The sequence below is a fragment of the Canis lupus genome, chromosome 17 (assembly GCF_011100685.1).
Source record: "Canis lupus familiaris isolate Mischka breed German Shepherd chromosome 17, alternate assembly UU_Cfam_GSD_1.0, whole genome shotgun sequence".
Taxonomy (NCBI): Eukaryota; Metazoa; Chordata; class Mammalia; order Carnivora; family Canidae; genus Canis; species Canis lupus.
The window spans coordinates 24,369,813-24,391,381 of record NC_049238.1 but is presented as its reverse complement, the minus strand read 5'-3'; the positions used below and the strand labels follow the sequence as shown (position 1 = coordinate 24,391,381).

The 21,569-nt window shown below is 46.0% G+C and overlaps 1 long non-coding RNA gene across 2 annotated transcripts; it reads right to left on the bottom strand.

The window, feature by feature from the left end:
* Window positions 1-2,060: 2,060 nt before the first annotated feature.
* On the bottom strand, window positions 2,061-21,256 carry LOC102156036. 2 transcript variants are annotated; one of them, XR_005371851.1, is made up of 5 exons: window positions 21,175-21,256; window positions 8,947-9,326; window positions 7,693-7,903; window positions 4,821-5,877; window positions 2,061-3,346 (listed from the first exon to the last, which is right to left on the bottom strand). It is a non-coding gene; the product is annotated as an uncharacterized LOC102156036 (long non-coding RNA). The 2 variants fall into 2 exon arrangements; XR_005371850.1 differs by lacking the exon at window positions 2,061-3,346 and having other exon boundaries at window positions 4,254-5,877.
* Window positions 21,257-21,569: the final 313 nt, after the last annotated feature.

Here is a 21,569-nt window from a genome sequence, read left to right as displayed (position 1 = left end):
AAGTTCTGCAGACCTGTGATGGAACACTGCAGGCTTCCTTATGCAGGGACAGATTATATATAGGACAGCCTCCCGGCCAGAGGCACTTGGATCATAATCCAGTGAGAAGGTGGAGAAATGGTTCCTCTGCACTGGTCACCAGGGCTCAGAGCACAGAATAAGCACCAAGAACTCAGCTGAGCGGAAGAAAATATCGCCCACTGTCATTAGGGGGAAGAATTTGAACAGCTAACATACCTCATGCTGATGGGTTGACATCGGGCCCTTGGGCAGAATTCAAGGAGTCGGTGAACTTGCATGGGAAAGGTTTTTACATCCTTATTTTCACTAACTCAGCCCAAATTTAGCTTCACCTGCTATTATGAACGTACGCCAGGGACCTCAGACATTTCAGCAGCGCCTAGGATTTGTCACAGGTAGAAATCACAGAGACAGTGAGAGCACTGGCTGCAGATAGCTGAAATTATTGTTTAAGCTCATCACGGCTTCAGAATTACGGTGGTTGTTAGACCTGTCACTAGATCTCGCTGATGTGTGAACAAAGAAGCACGTGTGATATGATATCACGAATCTGAAGGTTTTACAAATATTTTGATAACCACACTTCAATGTAATTGGTTTCCTTTATAGTCTGATGTATTCTCTTTAATGCATTTAAAAATTTTACTCTGAAGAGGGGTTCATAAACTTCACCAGATTGCCTTAAAAAAAGAAGTTAAGGACCCCCTTCCCCTGGATAACCTGGCGTACCCCTCCCACACAACCGGCCAGTGTGGTGGGGGCAGGTGGGGGTATCAGGATTACTGATTACCTTGTGAAAGCTGCAGCCCCACTGGTAGTGAGGGGCCCGGCAAGCTGTGGGGCCGCAGCTTTCACAAGGTAATCAGTAATCCTGAGAAGCCCCAATTTAAAAGGTTGCTTGGGCGATTAAAGGAAACAATGCATGCAACGAGCTAAATTCCCTCTGCCTCCCTGGATGTATCTTGCAAGAAGTTGCTGTGGCCAGGTTCAAAAAGGGTGTTGCCCGTGTCCTCCTCTAGGATTTTGATGGATTCTTGTCTCACATTTAGATCTTTCAACGATTTTGAGTTAATCTTTGTGTTTGGTGCAAGAGAGTGGTCTAGTTTCATTCTTCTGCACGTGGCTGTCCAATCTTCCCAGCACCACTTATTGAAGAGACTGTCCTTTTTCCAGGGGATAGTCTTTCCTGCTTTGTCGAATATTAGTTGACCATAGAGTTGAGGGTCCACTTCTGGGTTCTCTATTCTGTTCCATTGATCTGTGTGTCTGTTTTTGTGCCAGTACCACACTGTCTTGATGACCACAGCTTTGTAGTACAACCTGAAATCTGGCATTGTGATGCCCCCGGCATTGGTTTTCTTTTTCAATATTCCCCTGGCTCTTCGGGGTCATTTCTGATTCCATACAAAGATACAGATGTAGTGAAACGCCGGGACACCTGCACCCCAATGTTTATAGCAGCAATGTCCCCAAAAGCCAAACTGTGGAAGGAGCCATGTTGTCCGTCGAAAGAGGAATGGATAAAGAAGACGTGGTCTATGGAGCAGCCAGGGTGGCTCAGCGGTTTAGCGCCGGCTTCGGCCCAGGTCATGGTCCTGGAGACCCGGGATCGAGTCCCGTGTCGGGCTCCCTGCATGGAGCCCGCTTTTCCCTCTGCCTGTGTCTCTGCCTCTCTCTCTCTCTCTCTCTCTCTCTCTCTCTGTGTGTGTGTGTCTCTCATGAATAAATAAATGAAATTGAAAAAAAAGGTGTGATCTATGTATACAATGGAATATTACTCAGCCATCAGAAATGACAAATACCCACCATTTGGATGGAACTGGAGGATGCTGAGTGAAGTAAGTCAATTGGAGAAGGACAATCATCATATTGTTTCACTCATATGGGGAATGTAAGAAATAGTGAAAGGGATTATAAGGGAAAGAAGGGGAACTGAGTGGGAAAAAATTAGAGAGGGAGACAAACCATGAGAGACTCCTAACTGGGAAACAAACAAAGGGTTGCGGAAGGGGAGGTGGGCGAGGGGTTGGGGTAACTGGGTGAGGGGCACAGAGGAGGACCCTTGATGGGATGAGCACTGGGTGTTATACATATGTTGGCAAATCGAACTTCAATAAAAAACAAATAAAAAAATAAATTCCCACTGCTGCTTTCTCTGGGGAACTGGTCTGTACCTGCCCTGGCTTCCTCCAGCCTCGGCCACAGCCTCCCTCCTATCCTCCACCTCTGAGGCAGCTTCCTGACAGGGGTGAGCTCAGGGCTGGTTTTTAGCATCCAGACCTGAAACCTTTCATTCTTCCCCTCTTTGCAAGCCTGTCACTTGGCCTCCAGGGGTGTTTTGGCAGCGGCAGAGCTCACCCAGGCAGCACACACTGGAGCCATTCTCTCATCACCTAATAATTAGCTTGACATGTAGAATGGGCCTCCAGGGCTCTGGGATGACAGTGCTGTTTTCAGATGCAAAGATACTGTAATTTTGCATCTGTGCCAGACAAGATGCCTGCGAGCAGAGGGGAGAGTGACCCAGGTTTTGCGTGCCCTCAGCAGTGCTTAGCATTTTATACAGAGGCGGATTACTGGGGAGATAATGAAGCATCATCTTCAGGGCCCCTCAACAGCAGCTCCCTGGTTTCTGCGAAATCAGCAAAAGTAGTCCGTGGGTGCATGTCTTTCATAAAGACAGTCTTCAAAATTGTATAAATTTCAGGCTCCACAAAACCTAACCCACCCTGGGGTTGTCTCCTGGGTCTGCCCTGCCTAGAAGTGGACCCCTCCTATTGCTGCCATTCAGGACTGCCGAAAGGATTGGGGGGTGCAAGTCACGGAGAGCACTGCACTTTGGGCTAAGGAAGTTGATGATTTGCTGGAGCTGAAGGGGACACCATCCTCAAGGAAGCTGAATTCCCTCCCTGTTTTGCCATCTGCGGGCTGGGGGACTTGGTGCCTGGGTCTGAGCCTGGGGGTCCCCCCTCTGCAGAATGCATGGATGGAGTCTGAGGAGTCTGATGGGCCCACAGTGCAATGACAGAGAGAAAGAGCAAAACGTATCTGTTAGCGGTCGGGATGCTGAGGTGCCAATGTCCATGATGATTGCGGAAACACACAAGACACTGACTTAAGGATGAAAAGGCCAGAGGTGAATCCCCCACCTCGACCCCTGACAAATCATGGAACAAGGTGCATAGCCTGTGTGTGTCTCACTCAGCTGAAAAAAAGCGGGGAAACGTGCAATAAATTCCTCACGGGTATAAGCAGGAGCCCAGGATCTGGGAGGGAGAAGCAGTCATCTCCAGCTTCTGCAGCCTCAGAGCTCTTGAAGTAGCACCTGGAACAGATGACCAGGGAAGAGCATGTGGGTTCAGGCAGGACATGGAGGAGGGAGGTGAGCAGTGAAGGAACAAGGCTGCCATTACTTCTGTCTGTGGCCCAACATCCCATCTGGGCTCGGACCCCACAGCCCCCTGACACCTCCCCTTCTTTGTTCCCCATATCTAATCAGTTGCTAAAATCTAAAATCCCTCCCCTCGATCTGCACTGCTTAGTCCCCTCCTCTCTATTCCTATAGGCCACCATTCATTTCTTATCCACACGAGGGCCACAGGCATCTAATGCAAGGCTTCCAAACCAACGGGCCACAGGCCTGCTGAGAGTTCCATCTCCTGAGCCCTCGGGGCACTGCCCAGGCTGGGGAGACCAGAGCCTCCAGACCAGCACTTTGCAGCTGCGGGAAACCCCATTTGTTAATCCCAGTGTGCAATTCGAATGTCAACATTTTTTGTGTGTTGCTTCCACCGGAGAAGGTGTGGGAAGCAGCCCGCGGAGACCCATGCTAGGCACTGTCCACGGGGTCCAACCTCAACAGCGTGGCTTGCCTTCAGCGTGGCCATCAAGATTCTGAACTATATGAAAGTTACAGAAAGCTACAGGGGCGGGCAAGAGGACCCAATCCTAGCTTGAGGAGAGGGGTGGAGAAAGGCAACCTGGGAGGACAGCTGGAATTGTCACCCTGCCCTTTGGGTTGGGATGGTGATTCTCAGACTCCACCTGTACCAGTATCACCTGCTGTATATATGGAAGATGCAGATTGCAAGGCCTCCTCCAACCCCACCAAACTTTTCTTTTTTTTTTTATTTTTAAGATTTTATTTATTTACTCATGAGAGACACAGAGAGAGAGGCAGAGACATAGGCAGAGGGAGAAGCAGGTCCTTGCAGGGAACCTGATGCATAACTTGATCCCAGGATCATGTCCTGAGCTGAAGGCAGCCGCTCAACCACTGAGCCACCCAGGTGCCCCCACCAGACTTTTCTTTTGGTGTTTTTGTAAGCAGATCCAGCAGTCTGCAGTTTGGGGAAGCACACTGATTGTGGACACAGGTGTTGCACAGACTTCACTTTGAGAACCCATGCCCGAATGGTCTCAGCTAACCAGCACTCTTTGCCCTGCCAGCTCGTATATAAGATAAAGCAATGGCATATGGGCGGAATTTGTAGTAAGCTGGGTCTCAGCCTGGAACCTCAAATCAAACATATCACTTTGAAATATATATATATATATATATATATGAATAAGAGATCATTAAAATAGGGAAAGCAGTTGAAAGGAAGACCATCTGGGCAAACCAAAGTGACTCATCCCTGAGAACATTCTCCCAGAAAGGCAAACTACATGGAAAATATTAAATGTAACCCTAAAGAAAAAAAGAAAGTCTTGAAATCCTGAAAAGAAATTATTTATAATCTAGAACTCAGGCAGCCCATTGTGCAGACAAACACGGCAAAATGTTCTCTAAAACGTACCAACGTGGAAGTCGTACTGAAGACAAGGAGTATGTATGTGGCTGAATGATGGCCAGGGGGTGGGGTGGCAGGGACTTGCACACATTCCTTTAGGTTTCCAGAATGGAGAGAACTTTCTTCGTGGTGTTATTATCTTCAGTGTGGGTGATGCCACAGCCTGTCCAGCCGGCTCAGGAACCTGTCACCTGACTCAGCTGGATGGTTCTACAGGTTGTCACAACTCTGTCTGATTCCCAGATGGAGGCATGATGGTATGGCTTATGAGAATGCCAGGAACTCATCGGACGAGTGGCTCTGGTTGTTTGAAAGCCAGACTGATGCGAAAACATAAATTGCCTGTCCACAGCGATTTTGGAAAGATGTTTGGATTTTCTTCTTTTTTATTATTATTTTATTTATTTATTCATGAGAGACACAGAGAGAGAGAGAGGCAAAGACACAGGCAGAGGGAGGAGCAGGCTCCATGCAGGGAGCCTGACACGGGACTCGATCCCGGGTCCCCAGGATCACACCCTGGGCTGGAGGCGGCTCTAAACCGCTGAGCCACCCGGGCTGCCCAGATGTTTGGATTTTCCATCCTCGCCTCCTCCTCTGCTTCCTCAGCACACCTCAAACACCATTTCCTGACAGGTCAAAACTCTGCCTGGAGCACCGGGTAGAGGAGAAGACTCAGGAACTATTCCGAGTGGCGGAGAGGCTCTGCTAAAATCGAGCCACAGAAGGGACTGCTGGCTTCCTGGTACCGGGACAAAAGGTGTGCTCCTTCCTCTTTGCTGGAGGAACAGCAGGCGGTGGTTCTGGAAGGGGCAGCAACACCATCTGGCTGCATATTAAGACCTGATTCGGGCTGGCTGGACAGCAACGGGACAGGCACTGGCTGACAGCGTCCCCAGAGGAAGCGTGGGAGGCCTTGGCTTGCCTCTCCATGAGGTGGCGGTGAAGCGGCTCAGGGACGATGATTCAGGGGGAGGCTGAGAACCCGCGCGAGGAAGTGCTCAGAGAAGGAGCCTGTTTTCAGCCCTTGTGTGAGGAGCTATTTTTAACTGGGGTAAAATATCTGTCAAAGAAAGAAACACAAAAGGCTCAATTAGATCCTTTTAGAGGTGCCCTGGACACTCATCCTGGCCAAACGCAGAATGGCCAAGTATCAAATATTGAGCGGGGGCCAAATGGTGCCATTATGAATACCCTGTGGGATACAATAATAAATATGACATTTGATTTTAAATCTGTAATTAGAGCTGTCCCTCTATTGCAAAACTGTTTAATGTTCAGATTTCCAGCTTGACTTCAGAGCACAGGGACAGAGGGGGCCGCTCCGTCTGCTGCAAGACGACCCTGACCTTCACACTGCGATGCACATTTGTGACACTCGCTGGACACTCGGTCTTCGGAGGTGGCCCTGCCAGCAGGTGGCCCGGGATGGCCAGGCCGGCTGGCCTGCCAAGCTAGCCTCTTTCCTCAACCGTAACTGGCGGAAGACAATTCCTCTGCCAACTCCTGGATATAAAGGAGTCTCGGCCAGGACTTCCTGAGAAATTCATGGCACATATAAAATTAAATATCAAAAATTAATTAATGTCGCTTTTATGAGCTAATTTGTTTACTGTTACCGGAAGCGCTTATTTTACCAAAGAATTCTCTCAAGATTAGAACTGTAATCTAATTAGAACTATAATCTAATCTATTGTTCTGCCCTGTGTTGTTGGTGTGATTGTTTGAACCGCTCTCCAAGGGCCACGATCAGATCCACCATTCAAGATCATTTCACCACGCGGGGGCTCAGGCCTCGGGGGTCAGTCTCGCCTGGGCTTTGAGCACAGAGCCCAGCCTCCCGCGTGCTGCCTGCCACGGAGCCGGCCTTCCGCGCATATTTGCTGACTGGCTGAGTGGCTAAGTGAATGAACAAATTAAGAAATGAAAAGTGGGGGGATCCCTGGGTGGCACAGCGGGTAGGCTCCTGCCTTGGGCCCGGGGCGTGATCCTGGAGTCCCGGGATCGAGTCCCATGTCGGGGTCCCCACATGGAGCCTGCTCCTCCCTCTGCTTGTGTCTCTGCCTCTCTCTCTGTCTCTCATGCATAAATAAATAAAATCTTTAAAAAAATGAAAAGTGATACAAGTGGGAACCAAGCAAAGAGGTGTCTGCACCTGCAGGCTATGGATGCACTAGGTAAGGTGAGGTCAAGGGGGTGGACCTAGAGCAGGAAGGAGGATAAAGCCAGTCCTATTGGGAAGCCACGATGCATCCAGAGAGGACAGGACAGGAGGGGGCTGGGATAGGGCAGCGTGGCCACAGGTAGGAGTGGGTGAGTGTCCTGGCAGACAGGTCAATAGATGTCCCCAGGGCAGGAGACATGTCAAGGTCATATAGAGGACACAGGGCCTCAGGAGCAGACTCCAGACTCCAGCCAGAGTGAGTTGTAGAAGGAAAAGAACTTGGGCCAGCTGTCACAGCCCAGAACACCCAGATGACAACTGGAACAGGAGCTAGAGGCAGCGCTTGGCCACGGGAAGACAGCCTGGTAGTAAACCTGAGACCTAGGCCAGCAAAGGAGCCTGGCCAGGCTGGCTCGAGGGCAGATCCCCAGGGCCATTCAGCTTTCAGTTTCTCCCCAACTTAGGAAAGAAACTACCCAGGGATCTCAGCACAGATGGGCCTACATGAAGGTGATCAAGGGGCCCCAGGGAAGGGGTCTGGGAGGCTACAAAAGCATGGAGCCAAACAGACACAGCTATCTGCAGAAAAGGTAAGCCTAACCAGTTGTTTCAGGCTTTGATGTAACATGTAACCAGCTGTCCTGAGCCCTGAATAATTTAACTGACCAACGATGATTCTGTGAGACCAGAAACGTGGCTAGCATTGTGCTTTACCTGTTTGGGACTGGAAGCGTAAACAGTCCTCAACCAGATGAGCGTGTACTAGGTATGCACACTATGTCACTATCCACGAGAAGAAATGAGGATGTAGAAGGGTCGACGCCAGGAAGTGCCCCAGCAGGGCATGATCAGGGAGGGCTCTCTGGGGCCGGTGCACTGTGCCTTGGGCCTGCGCTTGCTGAATCCCATCTCACAGGTGAAAATCCTGCAGCACAAAGTCAGCACAATGAGCAAGGGCACGCGCATCCTGGAGGCCCCACAACCTTCCCTTAACACGAAAGAGCTGCTTTCCTTTCTCCTGCTAAGTGGAGAGCTGGCTTTGGCTTTATCGTGAAGGTTTTAGCTAGTTCTGTTTCCTTGTTTTGTAGGAGTTACTGAAGGAAGGAAAAGGGGGAGGAAATGACTTTTTGCTTCCAGTGGTAGGACTGGTTCTGCGCTCAGGCACAGGGGAGAAGGCCCCTCCCTGGGCCAGGCCAGTGACCGGAGCCTGAGGCTGCCTCCTGATGGTTCCCCATCAGGCCGCGATGGCCTGTTCGGCTTCCCTGTGGCTCTAGCACGTCGCAGCCTCAGTGACTTGAACTGACGCAGATTTATTGTATTAGAGTTCATAAATCAGAAGTCTGACTGGGTGTTGACAGGACTGTGTTCCTGTTGACAGGACTGTGTTCCTTTCTGGAGGCTTGATGTGAGGATTTGTCCTCTTGCCTTCTCTAGCATCTAGGGGCCACCAACACCCACAGACCCAATAGCGGCCGGTTGGGTATTTCTCCCATGGCACCACTCTGCCCTTCTCCTTTGCCCTTCTCTCCTGAGGGCCCTGTGACTACACGGCACCCACACAGATAATCTAGCCTGCAATCCTCCCTGTCCTGAAGTCAGCTCGTTGTGCAACCTTCCCTCTGTCTACAACACTAATGCAACATAACAAGTTCACCGGTTTCTGGGATTAGGATGTGGCCATCTCTGGAGGGCCACTGTTCTGGCTGCCATGTCGCCAAGGTCAGAGGATCGAATATGTTCTATTTAACAATCTGCTGGCCAGGCTTATAATTTTAAGCATCTGGAGATCCAGTGTGTAGGCTTCCATTTGTGCTGTTCTGCTAGGGCTGCTCTGGGGGGAAAGGGCAGCTGCCCCCAGCGTCATGGGGAAGCTTGCCTTTGGCCAGCAGCTACCCCCCCTGGACACAGTGTCCAAGGCTCCCCCAACCTGTGGGTCTCCAGGGAAACCCGTCACCTTCATCCTCTTACCTCTGACTCCTGACACAGCTGTCTTTACAAGAGCATTCCTCCCAGCACAGCTCAATCTCCAGCTCTTTTTGCCTTTTACATAAGAAGGGGAGAAGCAAGGGAAGCAACCTCCTAATCATCTGGGCTCCAGTAGCACAGGCACATCAAAGCACACCAAGCGCCTCAGGAAACCAGAGCGTAGCTTACATCATCCTGCACCACATCACTAAGCAGCTGTAGGATCAACACTTGTTTCCATGGAGATGTCATTTCATCGCCATCCTTCAGGCAGAGCAGAGAAGTGCATCCAGGAGGAGTGAATACGCTGGGCCGTGCCAGAGGATGACAAAATCTGGTAGCACAGACCTATCATCCAGGTGAAAGGTTGACGAGAGAGAGCCCTAGAACGAAAACAGGAAGGAGGATGGCCCTGGGTGGCTTGGCAGGGAATGACTGGCCAGAACCAGCCCCAGATGCACATCATGTGGCCCACTTCCCTCAGCACGGGGAGCACGAGGAGCAGCCCAGGGTGGCCTCAGACTCCTGTCCAGTCCTGCACAACAGTTTGTAGGCTGAGCTGAGGCCAGAACCCAGACCTCATGCTACCCTGTGCAGGACTCATCCCACATGAAGGAAAGCACTAAGAAGCAGGAATACTCTTTCTCCCCTTGGTTCAGGCAAGCAAAGATGGGTCTTGCCCCTTTCGCTCCATGTCAAATTCTGGCCTGCCTAGCACAGTGACTTCCAGGGATGTGTCTCCCAATCAGCAAACCCTGTTGCTACAAGGTGTGGCCTTCCAAAAGGACTGTAGCAGAGGGGAGTGGGAGGGAATTCATGGTTACTGAGCACTTGCTATGTGCTAGGCATTGTGCTATGTGCTTTTTACAAGTAATCTCAGCTAATCCTCAAATTCCCCTTATGGAGTGTTAGAGCCTATTTTACAAGCAAAGAATTGCAGCTCAGGGAGGTGGGGTAGCTTATTCAATACAAGACGATAAGATAGGAGCAAACTTTCAGAATTCACTTAGTGTGTGCCATGCATTAAGTTCTTTACAAATATTAATTCATTTTGTCCTCATACCAAATCTAGGGGGGAATGGGGGCAGATTATTGACTACCCACTAACAAGTGGCAGAGCCAGGCTCTGCAGGCTGGGGTGCCCTTTCCACTGTGTATGGTGACCCCACTGTCAACACTAAAGGTAACAGCTTAGGGGGTGTGGGGGTAAGCACAACGGAATGAGCTGGTGATGGACTGGATTTTGAAACCGGGTGCCAAATAGGATTTTTCTTCATGTTCCAGAACTGCAGGCAAAGACCAAAGCTAAGAATAAAAGGCACTAAGAATTCCATGCTCTCAGGTCAGAAATCCACCTGCAGTGGTGCTAACCCCTCCCTCAGACTCAGGAAGAGAACTGTCTCCCATCAAACACTAAGTACTCTGCCCACCCAACCTGCTGGCAGTTCCAGAAGGCTTAAGACAAGGCCTGGGGGAAGACAGGGGAGGCAGGGTCTCCAGGGACAGGTGGAGCTCATGTTGAGGGGTTCCTCCTCTGCAACCTGGTGAGAGGATTGTCAGAGACTCCTTGGTTACTTGACTGTCTGTGTCAAGGGGAGGATGCTGGCCTGTTCCAAGGCTGGGCTGATGCTCACTGGGCTATAGATCCAAAGCCATCCCTGGCTCTGCTGCTGGAGTCATGGAACAAGAGGAGTCTTGGGGGGGTGTTCTAGGCCCACTTGTCTGATGTAGGTCTTCCCCCACTATGGGGGAACAGGAGGGTGCATGGCATGTTCCTCTTACCCCTCTACCTCTGTAGAGATTTCCAAAGGCAGAGTCCTTATAACTCTCAAAGTTTCCCCATTCTACTTTGTAATTCCTCTTTCCTGCCTTCCCTAATCCCCATCTCTAAAAGTTTCCCCATTGATCTGTTTTTTTTTAATCACTATAGATTAGATTGTGCTTTCTAGAATTTTTTGTAAATGTAGTCATAGATATGTATTTGCTATTTAGATTCTTTCATTCCATGTAATTATTTTGAGATGCCCTTGTATCGGTTCCTTTTCCTTTCTGAGTAATATTCTATCATGTGGATATACTTTCTTTATCCGTTCACTTGTTGATGGACATATATTACAAATAAAGCCACTGTACATATTTGTAGACAAGTCTTTGCTGTGGACTTGTGTTTTAATTTCTTTTGGTAAGCACCTGAAAGTAAAATTATTGAATCACATAGTAACTTTAGGCTTAACATCTTAAGAAACAGTCAAATTGTTTTCCCAAGTGGCTGTACTACCTTATATTCCTACTATAGTATTCCAGTTTTTCTGTATTTTCATCAAAACTTGATATGATTGGTCTTTTTCATTTCAGCCATTCAAATAGATGTGTAATAGTTACTTGGTGTAGTAGTTTTAATTTACACTTTAATGTAGTTGTTTTAATTTGCATTTACCTAATGACTAATGATGTTGAACATGTTTTCATGTGTTTATTTGCCATCCATGTGTCTTTTTTGTTGAAGTGTTCAAGTCTCTTGCCCGTTTTCAAATTAGGTTGCTTATTTTCTTATTATTGGTTTTGAGAGTTCTTTTTATATTCTGTATACAAGTCCTTTATCAGATCTATGCTTTTCTTATTACTGGTTTTGACAGTTCTTTTTATAGTCTGTGTACAAATCCTTTATCAGATCTATGCTTTTCTTATTACTGGTTTTGACAGTTCTTTTTATAGTCTGAATACAAATCTTTTATCAGATCTATGCTTTTTTCCCAATCTTTGGTTTGCCTTTTTAGTCTCTTAACAGTATTTGATTTTGATAAGTCAAATGTATCTTTTGTTCATGGGTTGTGCTTTTAATGTCCTATATTTAAAAATCTTTGCCAAATTCAAAAAAATCTTTGCCAAAAAAAGATTTCCTCTAGAAACATCACAGTTTTAGGTTTTATATTTAGTTCTATGATCTATTTTGAGTTAGTTTTCAGATATGGATGGGAGTTTGTTTTCTGCATATGGATATTTAATTACTCCCACACCATTGAAAGGTAGAGTTTTTATTCCATATTTAATTTTGGATGATTATGATTTCCACTGCTAATCTTGAAGTACTCACATGCTCTTTACCATGATCCTCCTCACTGGCTCCTTTGAAAGCCAGCGAAAAACTGGGCGAAGGCAGAAGACCTTATATTGGAATAAATGGCATGAAACCCAGGTAATCTGCTGCCGTGGAGGAAGGGCACAAAACCCCATTCTTATCCTGGACTCTTTTATGAAGAAAAAGTCTAAAGCCACTGGAAGGGCAGGAAACAAAATATGTAGGAAAAAAAAATCCATGACATTTGGACGATGATAAAAACAAAACCATTTGATTTTGGAGAAAGAGTAGGAAACCTGTCTGTTCCCATCTATTGCTGATGAGTGGCAAGAGACTACTCAGTTCCAGGACCCTGCACTGATACAAAACAGAGGTCTGCTGTCACTAGGGAGTGAGGTCAGGGTTGGCGTGAGGCAGGAAGCCCTTCCCTGCCCAAGATGTCCCACAAGTATAGGCAGGGTTTGGTTTCCACAGATGTGAGAAGCAGCAATAATGAGGGCCAAATGTACACAGACTGCCTAGGACAAAGGCAAGATCAGGAACCTGGGAGCCCCATCTACCCCACAGGAGACTCAAACTCATTATTGAGCAATTACTGTCTACAGCTAGGGAAGACTATACAGAGTCTCCCTCTATGATTCAGAAAGGCAGGGCCTCCTGAAATATTGGCTGGTAGGAACACTGAGAAAAAGTTTATAGCACACAGACACCATACTGAATGCAAGGTAGCAGGCAGTCCACCACTGGAGGAACTTGAAGTCTGCACTGCAATGAGGTAAATTATAACAATTACAAACTAAAATTCACCACAACAGCTGATTATAATTGCTTCAACCCCACATACTAACAGCCTGACGGGAAAAGAGGGATACCCACTTCCTGTCATAAATTCTATTTACCTCAGTCTTTACTGTTATTCTAAACACAACATTTAGAATACATTTAAAAGTTACAAACACAGGGATCCCTGGGTGGCGCAGCAGTTTAGGGCCTGCCTTTGGCCCAGGGCGTGATCCTGGAGACCCAGGATCGAATCCCACGTCGGGCTCCCAGTGCATGGAGCCTGCTTCTCCCTCTGCCTGTGTCTCTGCCTCTCTCTCTCTCTCTCTCTCTCTCTCTGTGACTATCATAAATAAATAAATAAATAAAAATTTTAAAAAAAAGATTTAAAAAAAAGTTACAAACACACACACACAAATTATGAGACATGCAAAAAAGCCAGGCAAAAAAAAAAAAAAAACCTATTATCGAGAGAGAAAATAATTCCTAGAACCAGACTCCAAGGCAATACAAATGTTAGAACTATCAGAAGCTTTAAAGTAATTATGATTATTTTGTGGAAAAGAATCTAGTAGAAAAAGTGGACAACATATGTAAACAAATGAAGAATTTCAGCAGAAAGATATAAATCATAAATAGTCAAATGGAAATACTAAAATAAAAAAAAGGTAAGGAATTCCCCTGGTAGCTTATAAGCAGACAATATATAGTAGAGGGAAGAAATAGTGAACCTAAAGATAGCTCAATCAATAGATACTATCCAAACTGAAACACATATTGCCAAAATAATGGAAACAACAACAAATGAAGAAACCATCCAACAGCCGTGGGCAATGTCAACTATCAATGATTCAAAATTGGTGTTTCAGGAGAGAGAGAAAATGGGGCAGAAGAAGCATTTGAATATATAATGTCCAAGAATTTTCCTAAATTAGCTAAAAGCAACAAACCACAGTTCATAGTTCTGTGAAACGCTGAAAATAACAAGGATAAATTTAAAAACAAAACAAAATGAACAAAAACAAAAACTAGGCCCATCACAGTCAAACTGCTGAAACCCAAAGATAAAGAGAAAATGGTGTAGGCAAACACGGGGGAGAGATATGAAATGTACAGGAGAGAAAGATTCAAATTACAGCAGACTTATCTTCATAAATTCTGCAAAACCAGAAGCTGATAAGACATCTTTATTTTTTACACCATTATTACACACACACACACACACACATATATATATATATTTTTTTACATATTTTTAATTGGAGTTCAATTTGCCAACGTATAGCATAACACCCAGTGCTCATCCCATCAAGTGCCCCCCTCAGTGCCTGTCACCCAGTCACCCCCACCCCCCACCCACCTCCCTTTCCACCACCCCTTGTTCATTTCCCAGAGTTAGGAGTCTCTCAAGTTCTGTCTCCCTTTCTGATATTTCCCACTCATTTTTTCTCCTTTCCCCTTTATTCCTTTTCACTATTTTTTATATTCCCCAAATGAATGAGACCATATAATGTTTGTCCTTCTCCGATTGACTCATTTCACTCAGCATAATACCCTCCAGTTCCATCCACGTCGAAGCAAATGGTGGGTATTTGTCGTTTCTAATGGCTGAGGAATATTCCATTGTATACATAAACCACATCTTCCTTATCCATTCTTCTTTCGATGGACACCGAGGCTCCTTCCACAGTTTGGCTATTGTGGACATTGCTGCTAGAAACATCGGGGTGCAGGTGTCCCCACGTTTCATTGCATCTGTATCTTTGGGGTAAATCCCCAGCAGTGCAATTGCTGGGTCATAGGGCAGGTCTATTTTTAACTCTTTGAGGAACCTCCACAGTTTTCCAGAGTGGCTGCACCAGTTCACATTCCCACCAACAATGCAAGGGGGTTCCCCTTTCTCCACATCCTCTCTAACATTTGTGGTTTCCTGCCTTGTTAATTTTCCCCATTCTCACTGGTGTGAGGTGGTATCTCATTGTGGTTTTGATTTGTATTTCCCTGATGGCAAGTGATGCAGAGCATTTTCTCATGTGCATGTTGGCCATGTCTATGTCTTCCTCTGTGAGATTTCTGTTCATGTCTTTTACCCATTTCATGATTGGATTGTTTGTTTCTTTGGTGTTGAGTTTAATAAGTTCTTTATAGATCTGGGAAACTAGCCCTTTATCTGATACGTCATTTGCAAATATCTTCTCCCATTCTGTAGGTTGTCTTTTAGTTTTGTTGACTGTATCCTTTGCTGTGCAGAAGCTTCTTATCTTGATGAAGTCCCAATAGTTCATTTTTGCTTTTGTTTCTTTTGCTTTCGTGGATGTATCTTGCAAGAAGTTACTGTGGCCGAGTTTAAAAAGGGTGTTGCCTGTGTTCTCCTCTAGGATTTTGATGGAATCTTGTCTCACATTTAGATCTTTCATCCATTTTGAATTAATCTTGGTGTATGGTGTAAGAGAATGGTCCAGTTTCATTCTTCTGTATGTGGATGTCCAATTTTCCCAGCACCATTTATTGAGGAGACTGTCTTTTTTCCAGTGGATAGTCTTTCCTCCTTTGTCGAATATTAGTTGACCATAAAGTTGAGGGTCCACTTCTGGATTCTCTATTCTGTTGCATTGATCTATGTGTCTGTTTTTGTGCCAGTACCACACTGATAAGACATCTTTAAAGTAGTGGGTTGGCAGGGCGGGTGGCTCCTGAGTGGCTCAGTTGAGCATCTGACTCCTGACTTCAGCTCAGGTCATGATCTCAGGGTCATGGGATTAAGCCCCATGTCAGGTTCTGTGCTAGGCATGGAGCCTTCTTAAGATTCTCTCTCTCCCTCTTCCTCTGCCTCTCACTCCCCCTCCCCCCAAGATAGATACATAGATAGATAGATAGATAGATAGATAGATAGATAGATAGATAGATAGATAGAAGTACTGGATGGGGAAAAGAAACCATCAACTCATAATTTTATACCAGTGAAAATATCTTTTGAAAATTAAGACAAAATACTCTTTGAGACAAGCTTGAGCAAATTCATTACCATCAGATCTATGCTATAAAAAATGTTAAAGGAAGTTTTGCAGATAGAAGGAATATGATATCAGATGGGAATTTAGATCTCAATAAATAAATGAAGATTCCTGGAAATGGTGAAGACAAGGGTAAATATAAAATACTTTTTGTTCTTATTTTTAATCTCTTCACAACAAGTAACATGTATGAAAACAATAACACAAGGGTGGGAAGGTTGAATGAAAGCATCCTGTGACCCTCTCACAAGATATGTGTAATGGTATCACTTGAGCACTACTTATGATAAACCCTAGAGCAGTCACTATTTTGAAAAATTAGAGATCTGAATCAAAAATAAAAATTTGATATATATCTTGACAATATACAGCTGACACCATTATTTTAACTAAAGGGAAGAGTTCAAAAGACTGAAAGGAGAGTAAGTTTGCTCATTGCCTCATCTGTAACCTGTGGTCATGAAAAGCTAACAAGTGTAGCAATAGAAGTATGTGCATATTTAACATGGCAAAGATAAATTCAAAAAGATACTTTTAGAATTCCTATAACTCAATGGCAAAAATAATAATAATCAATTAAAAAATGGACAAAGGACCTGAATAGACCTCTTCGCAAAGAAGATATACAAATGGCCAACAGGTATATGAAAAGATGCTCACCATCACTCATCATTAGGGAAACACAAAGTGAAGGCACATGAGTTATTGCCTCACACCCCCAGAATGGCCATCATCAAAGTGACAAGAGACAACAAATGCCAGCGAGGATGTGGAGAAAAGGGAACCTTGTGCGCTGTTTGTGGGACTGTAAATTAGGGTGACCACTATACTATACTCTTCCATACTTGAAAAGTATGGAGGTTTATCAAAAAACTAAAACTAGAAGTACCAAATGATATAGCAATTCCACTCCTGGGGATATACCCAAAGGAAACAAAAACACCAACTTGAAATTTTCACCCCCGTGTTTATTGCAGCATTATTTACAAGAGCCAAGACATGGAAACAACCTAAGTGCCCATGGGTAGATGAATGGATAAAGAAGTCATAGTATATAAATACAGTGAAATATTATTCAGACATTAAAAAACAAGAACACCCTGCCATTTGTGACAACACAAGTGGACCTTGAAGGCATTATGCTAAGGAAATGAATCCGAAAAAGACATACTGTACAACCACTATTATATATGAAACCTAATTTTAAAAAACCATCAAACTCATTAAAAAAAAAGAGAAAAAAGACCAGATCCGTGATTACTGGAGGTGCGTGTGTGTGTGTGTGTGTGGGGGGGGGAACTGGAGGAACGTGGTCCAAAGGCACACACTTCCAGTTACAAGATGAATAAGCACCAGGGCTCTGATGTGGGATACAGTGAGCACAGCCAGTACTGCTGTGGTACAGAGAGCGAGCTATTAAGAGATTAAATCCTAAAAGTTCTCATCACAAGGAGAACTTTAATTTTTTTTTTCTTCCTATTGCATCTATATGGGATGATGGATGTTAACCAAACCCATTGTGGTACTCACTTCACAACATATTCAAACTATCATGCTGTATGCCTTCTACAGTGATGGGTGTCAACCATTTCTCAATAAAACTCAGGGGCTCCGGGGTGGGGAGAGGAGATGCTTTTATGAACCAATGCAGTGTGGCAGAGGAAAGGGAGGATGGGAAGGAAGAGGAAGCATGCTGGTTTTGTTCTTGTTATAGAAGGAGACTAATATATTCTGTTTAAAGGAAGCTAAGGATGTTATATAAAGTTTTAATTGTAAAGATAAACACTAGAGAAACAAATCACCTTTCTTACCATGAGAAGAACCACACAGAAAAAACAAGGCCAAAAAGAAAAATTATAAAAAAAGGAAGCCAGGGTGTGAGAGACCAGGAGACAGATAAATAAAAGGAAAAATTAAAAAAATGTAACATAAAATTGCATGACAAAATGTGGAGCAAGTATTTGTCATGTTTACAGATGCAAACACGCTAAACTCACCCCTTAAAAATATTTCTGGACCCCTGGGTGGCTCAGTGGTTGAGCATCTACCTTCGGCTCAGGGTGTGATCCCAGGGTTTTGGGATTGAGTCCCACACACTGCTTCTCCCTCTGCCTATGTCTGTGCCTCTCTTTCTGTGACTCTCATGAATAAATAAATAAAATTAATATATATATATATATTTTTTTTTTTCAGATACGAGCACAAAACAAAACCCAATTCTATGGCACAAACAGAAGGCACACCTAAGAGAAAGTGGGTCGGGAAGGCTGAAAATAAGAGTGGGTGATGTTATGCCAGGCAAATGCCAATAAGAAGAAATCAAAAGTCATGAAGCTAAAACAAGGAAAGGAAGAATTCAGGTCAAAGAAATCATTAAACAAGTCAAAGAAAGCCAGTTTCTGATGCCAAAGGTTATATAGTTCACAACTCCAATTAACTACAAATATTTATATGCCAGTCAACATACTAGAGAATTTCATACAGCAAAAATTACAGGAAATAGGAGAGACTGACAAAGCAGGAGGGTATTTTTTTTATCTCAGGCCTGAGCAGATCAAGAAAACAAGTGAAAAGAAATAGATCTAGTAATAGTCAACCTTACTTAAATAACAGGGCAAACTCTATACCCTGATAATAGAAAACACACCTTCTTTCCAATGCCCAAGTAAGTACGAACACTCATAAAAACCTTACACAGAGCTACACAGACCCATAAATAGTATAGATGATATTCTCTAATCCCAATATAATAAAACTAAGACTTTATAGCAATACCAGATAAAAAGTCCCTTTCATCTGGAAATTCACAAACTCCTTTTACAACTACCTGAAGGTTAAAAGTGAAAATACAACTAGAATTTCTAAGGATGCCTGGGTGGCTCCGTGGCTGAACATTTGCCTTCAGCTCAGGGTGTGATCCGGGGTCTTGGGATTGATTCCCACATTGGGCCCCCTGCAGGGAGCCTGCTTCTCCCTCTGCCTATGTCTCTGCCTCTCTCTCTCTCTGTGTCTCAAGAATAAATAAATAAAATATTTTTTAAAGATAGAATTTCTAAAAAAAAAAAACAACAATGAAAAAGTATCTTTATTCAATCCAATGGAGTCACAAATAGAGATCTCAAGAGAAAATGAATAATCTTGATTGATACATCAGGTAAAAATAAGTAAAATAGATGAATTAAGAGCCAACTCAGAAAGATAGAGTCTGTCTGCACCCCCTTGATCTGGCCTCTCCCAGAGCCTGCTGTCTGTGGGGTGGGCTAAAAAAGATAGAAAAGATAGAAAAGGAATAAAAACACAGAGCAGAAGGAAGGAAAATATAAAAACAGAAAGTAATTTGATGACAGAGAAACACAGAACTCATCCATGAATCCAAAAGCTGTTTTTTTGAAAAGAGTAAATGAAATACATAAAATATTAGCTAACCTAACTGAAAGATTAAAAAGGCACAAAAAACAAACGAAGATATATGGTAATATATATAGAAGAGAACATCAAAACAATCATGTGAAACTGCTTTGCGCAACTATTAAGTAAATATGTCTTAAAATTTTGTAAAGTGGAAGTCAGTTCTGGCTCAGAGGGATGGCATGAGTAATTGGTAGAGCAAAAGCTGTACCCCAGTCTTGTGACTCCCAAGTCAAGGCTTTGCTAACACATCCACTGCTTCCTGCCTCCTACTTGGAGCTTCCGTGGCCAGAGGCTGCCTGGCATCTGCAGGAGGGATGATTGGCAGCGAGGGGTAGCTCTGGATTTGCAGAGCCAGTGAAATCAAATAATGCATTATTGTCCCAGGGCACCCAAAGACCCAACCAGGCAGTGTCACCCTTTTTTTATGGCAGGCTCAGCCTTGTCGCCTAGCATCAGAGAGCACCCTGGCCATAGAAGACTCCGCAGGTCACAGTGTACCCCATATCACAGCTGTGACGGCACCCTCCATCTGCTTGGGGTCCTCACTCAGACACAGCACTCGCTCTGCTACTTCCTCCATTCTTCCACTTCTGGAAGGGTTAGGTCCCAGCTGGCTGCCAGGCAGACCCTTGTCTTCCCAAGAACCCGACACAATACCCAAAAGGGGAAGGGTCACACTAGTATTCCCTAACCCAGGGTGGAGCCCACCCCACAGATGGCGGGCTCTGAGAGAGGCCAGATCAGGGGGGTGCAGACAGTCACAAAACATGCTCCCCATATGTTACTCTGAGAAATAGAAAGCTGGAACAATGTGATTAATATGACCCACTCTGTAAACTTTTCTCCTGTTCCTTGTAAAAGCAAAATGGAGAGCGAGAGAGACTGAAGAAGGGAGAGAAATAAAAGTATAAAGTGAAAATAAAATTTCTTATCACCCCAGATTCCTATCCCCAGCCCGTGTCCAGGAAGCTTTAAGCTCTTGTATTGATGTCGCATGTGTCCTTATTTTTCCAAAGACGTTCCATACATGAAACATCATTTACGTGTACATAAACAGGTCACACACACACTCAGAGCCACATTCTCTTAAGTGTTAACACCAAATGGAGCCATTCATTCATTCACTCACTCATTCGTTCCTTCATTCATTTAGAAGACTAGATGCTAAGGATCCAGCATGCACAAAACCAGCCCGGTCCCTGCTCTCCCGAAGCCCAGCCAGTGCCAGTGCCACGATCCCCAAGTAACCACGTAAACAAAGGTGCAATCAAGAACCGAGACCCAGTGAGGAAATACGCATGACGTCTGAGCTGAGAAGCCCCGCAGGTGACAGCCAGCCACGTCTGTCACTGTTTAACGGACGGTCACTAGCAAGCTGGGTGCCCGGACCTGGCCGCGGGCACAGTGTCTTCAGGGCCTCAAGGCTTCCGACTGAGAAGCGGGGCTGTGACTCACTGCCCCCTGCCATCTGCTGCGCAGGACGCACATGACTCACGCCCCCACCCCACCCTGTCCCCCAGGAGCGCTTCAGAGGAACCGGAGACAAAATGCTCGCATGTGACTCAGGCAGGGAAGGCGCAGCCGGCCGCCCCCTCCCTGCCTGGGATAAAGGACAGCCACCACCAACCGCTGCGCTGTGCGCGGGCTGCGCCTTGGCCTCCGGCCTCCCGACTCGCGTTCGGAGCCCTGTGCGGATGGAGGGACCGTCCCCTCCCAGCAGGGGTCCTCGGAACACCGGTCCTGCCTAGTTTCCCAGCACAGGAGCTGAGCGCCCCACACACGCACCCCAGAAGCGAGGGATCCTGGCTCCCGCCACCTCCTGCCTCTGCAGCGCCCCGGCCGCGGCCTTCAGCTAAGGCCCCCCCCAGCGCCCCCATCTGGGGCTCGGCTCTGCTGGCCCCCCCAGGCCCAGGCACCTCAAACTCTAGACACCCCAGCAGGGCTCACCGGAGGCTCCTCTGCCTCCCGGGCTCCTCCACCCTCGTCCTGGACCCTGCTCTTCCCTCCGCGGCCCAGCCCTCCTCATCCCCTCCCTCCCCATCTGCCCTTCCTCCTCTTCCCCTGCACCTGCCTCCTCCCATGCCCCGCCCTCAGCGGCCTCTCCTAAGCACCCGGGCTGGCAATGCCCCTCCCTGCTGGCATCTCCCCCCATGGAGGGCTGGCAGGTGCGGGGGTTGACAAGGGGCCGCCGTCAGCACCGGAGAAGCCTGTCCTGGCAGGGACAGCCACCCCCCAGCCGCAGCTAAGTGCAGCTGCAGGAGAGCCAAGGCTTCAGGTTACCAGACCTTCCAGGCTTTCACCAGAACCCAGATTTGCTCATAAAATCCCTTGATTTATAAAAG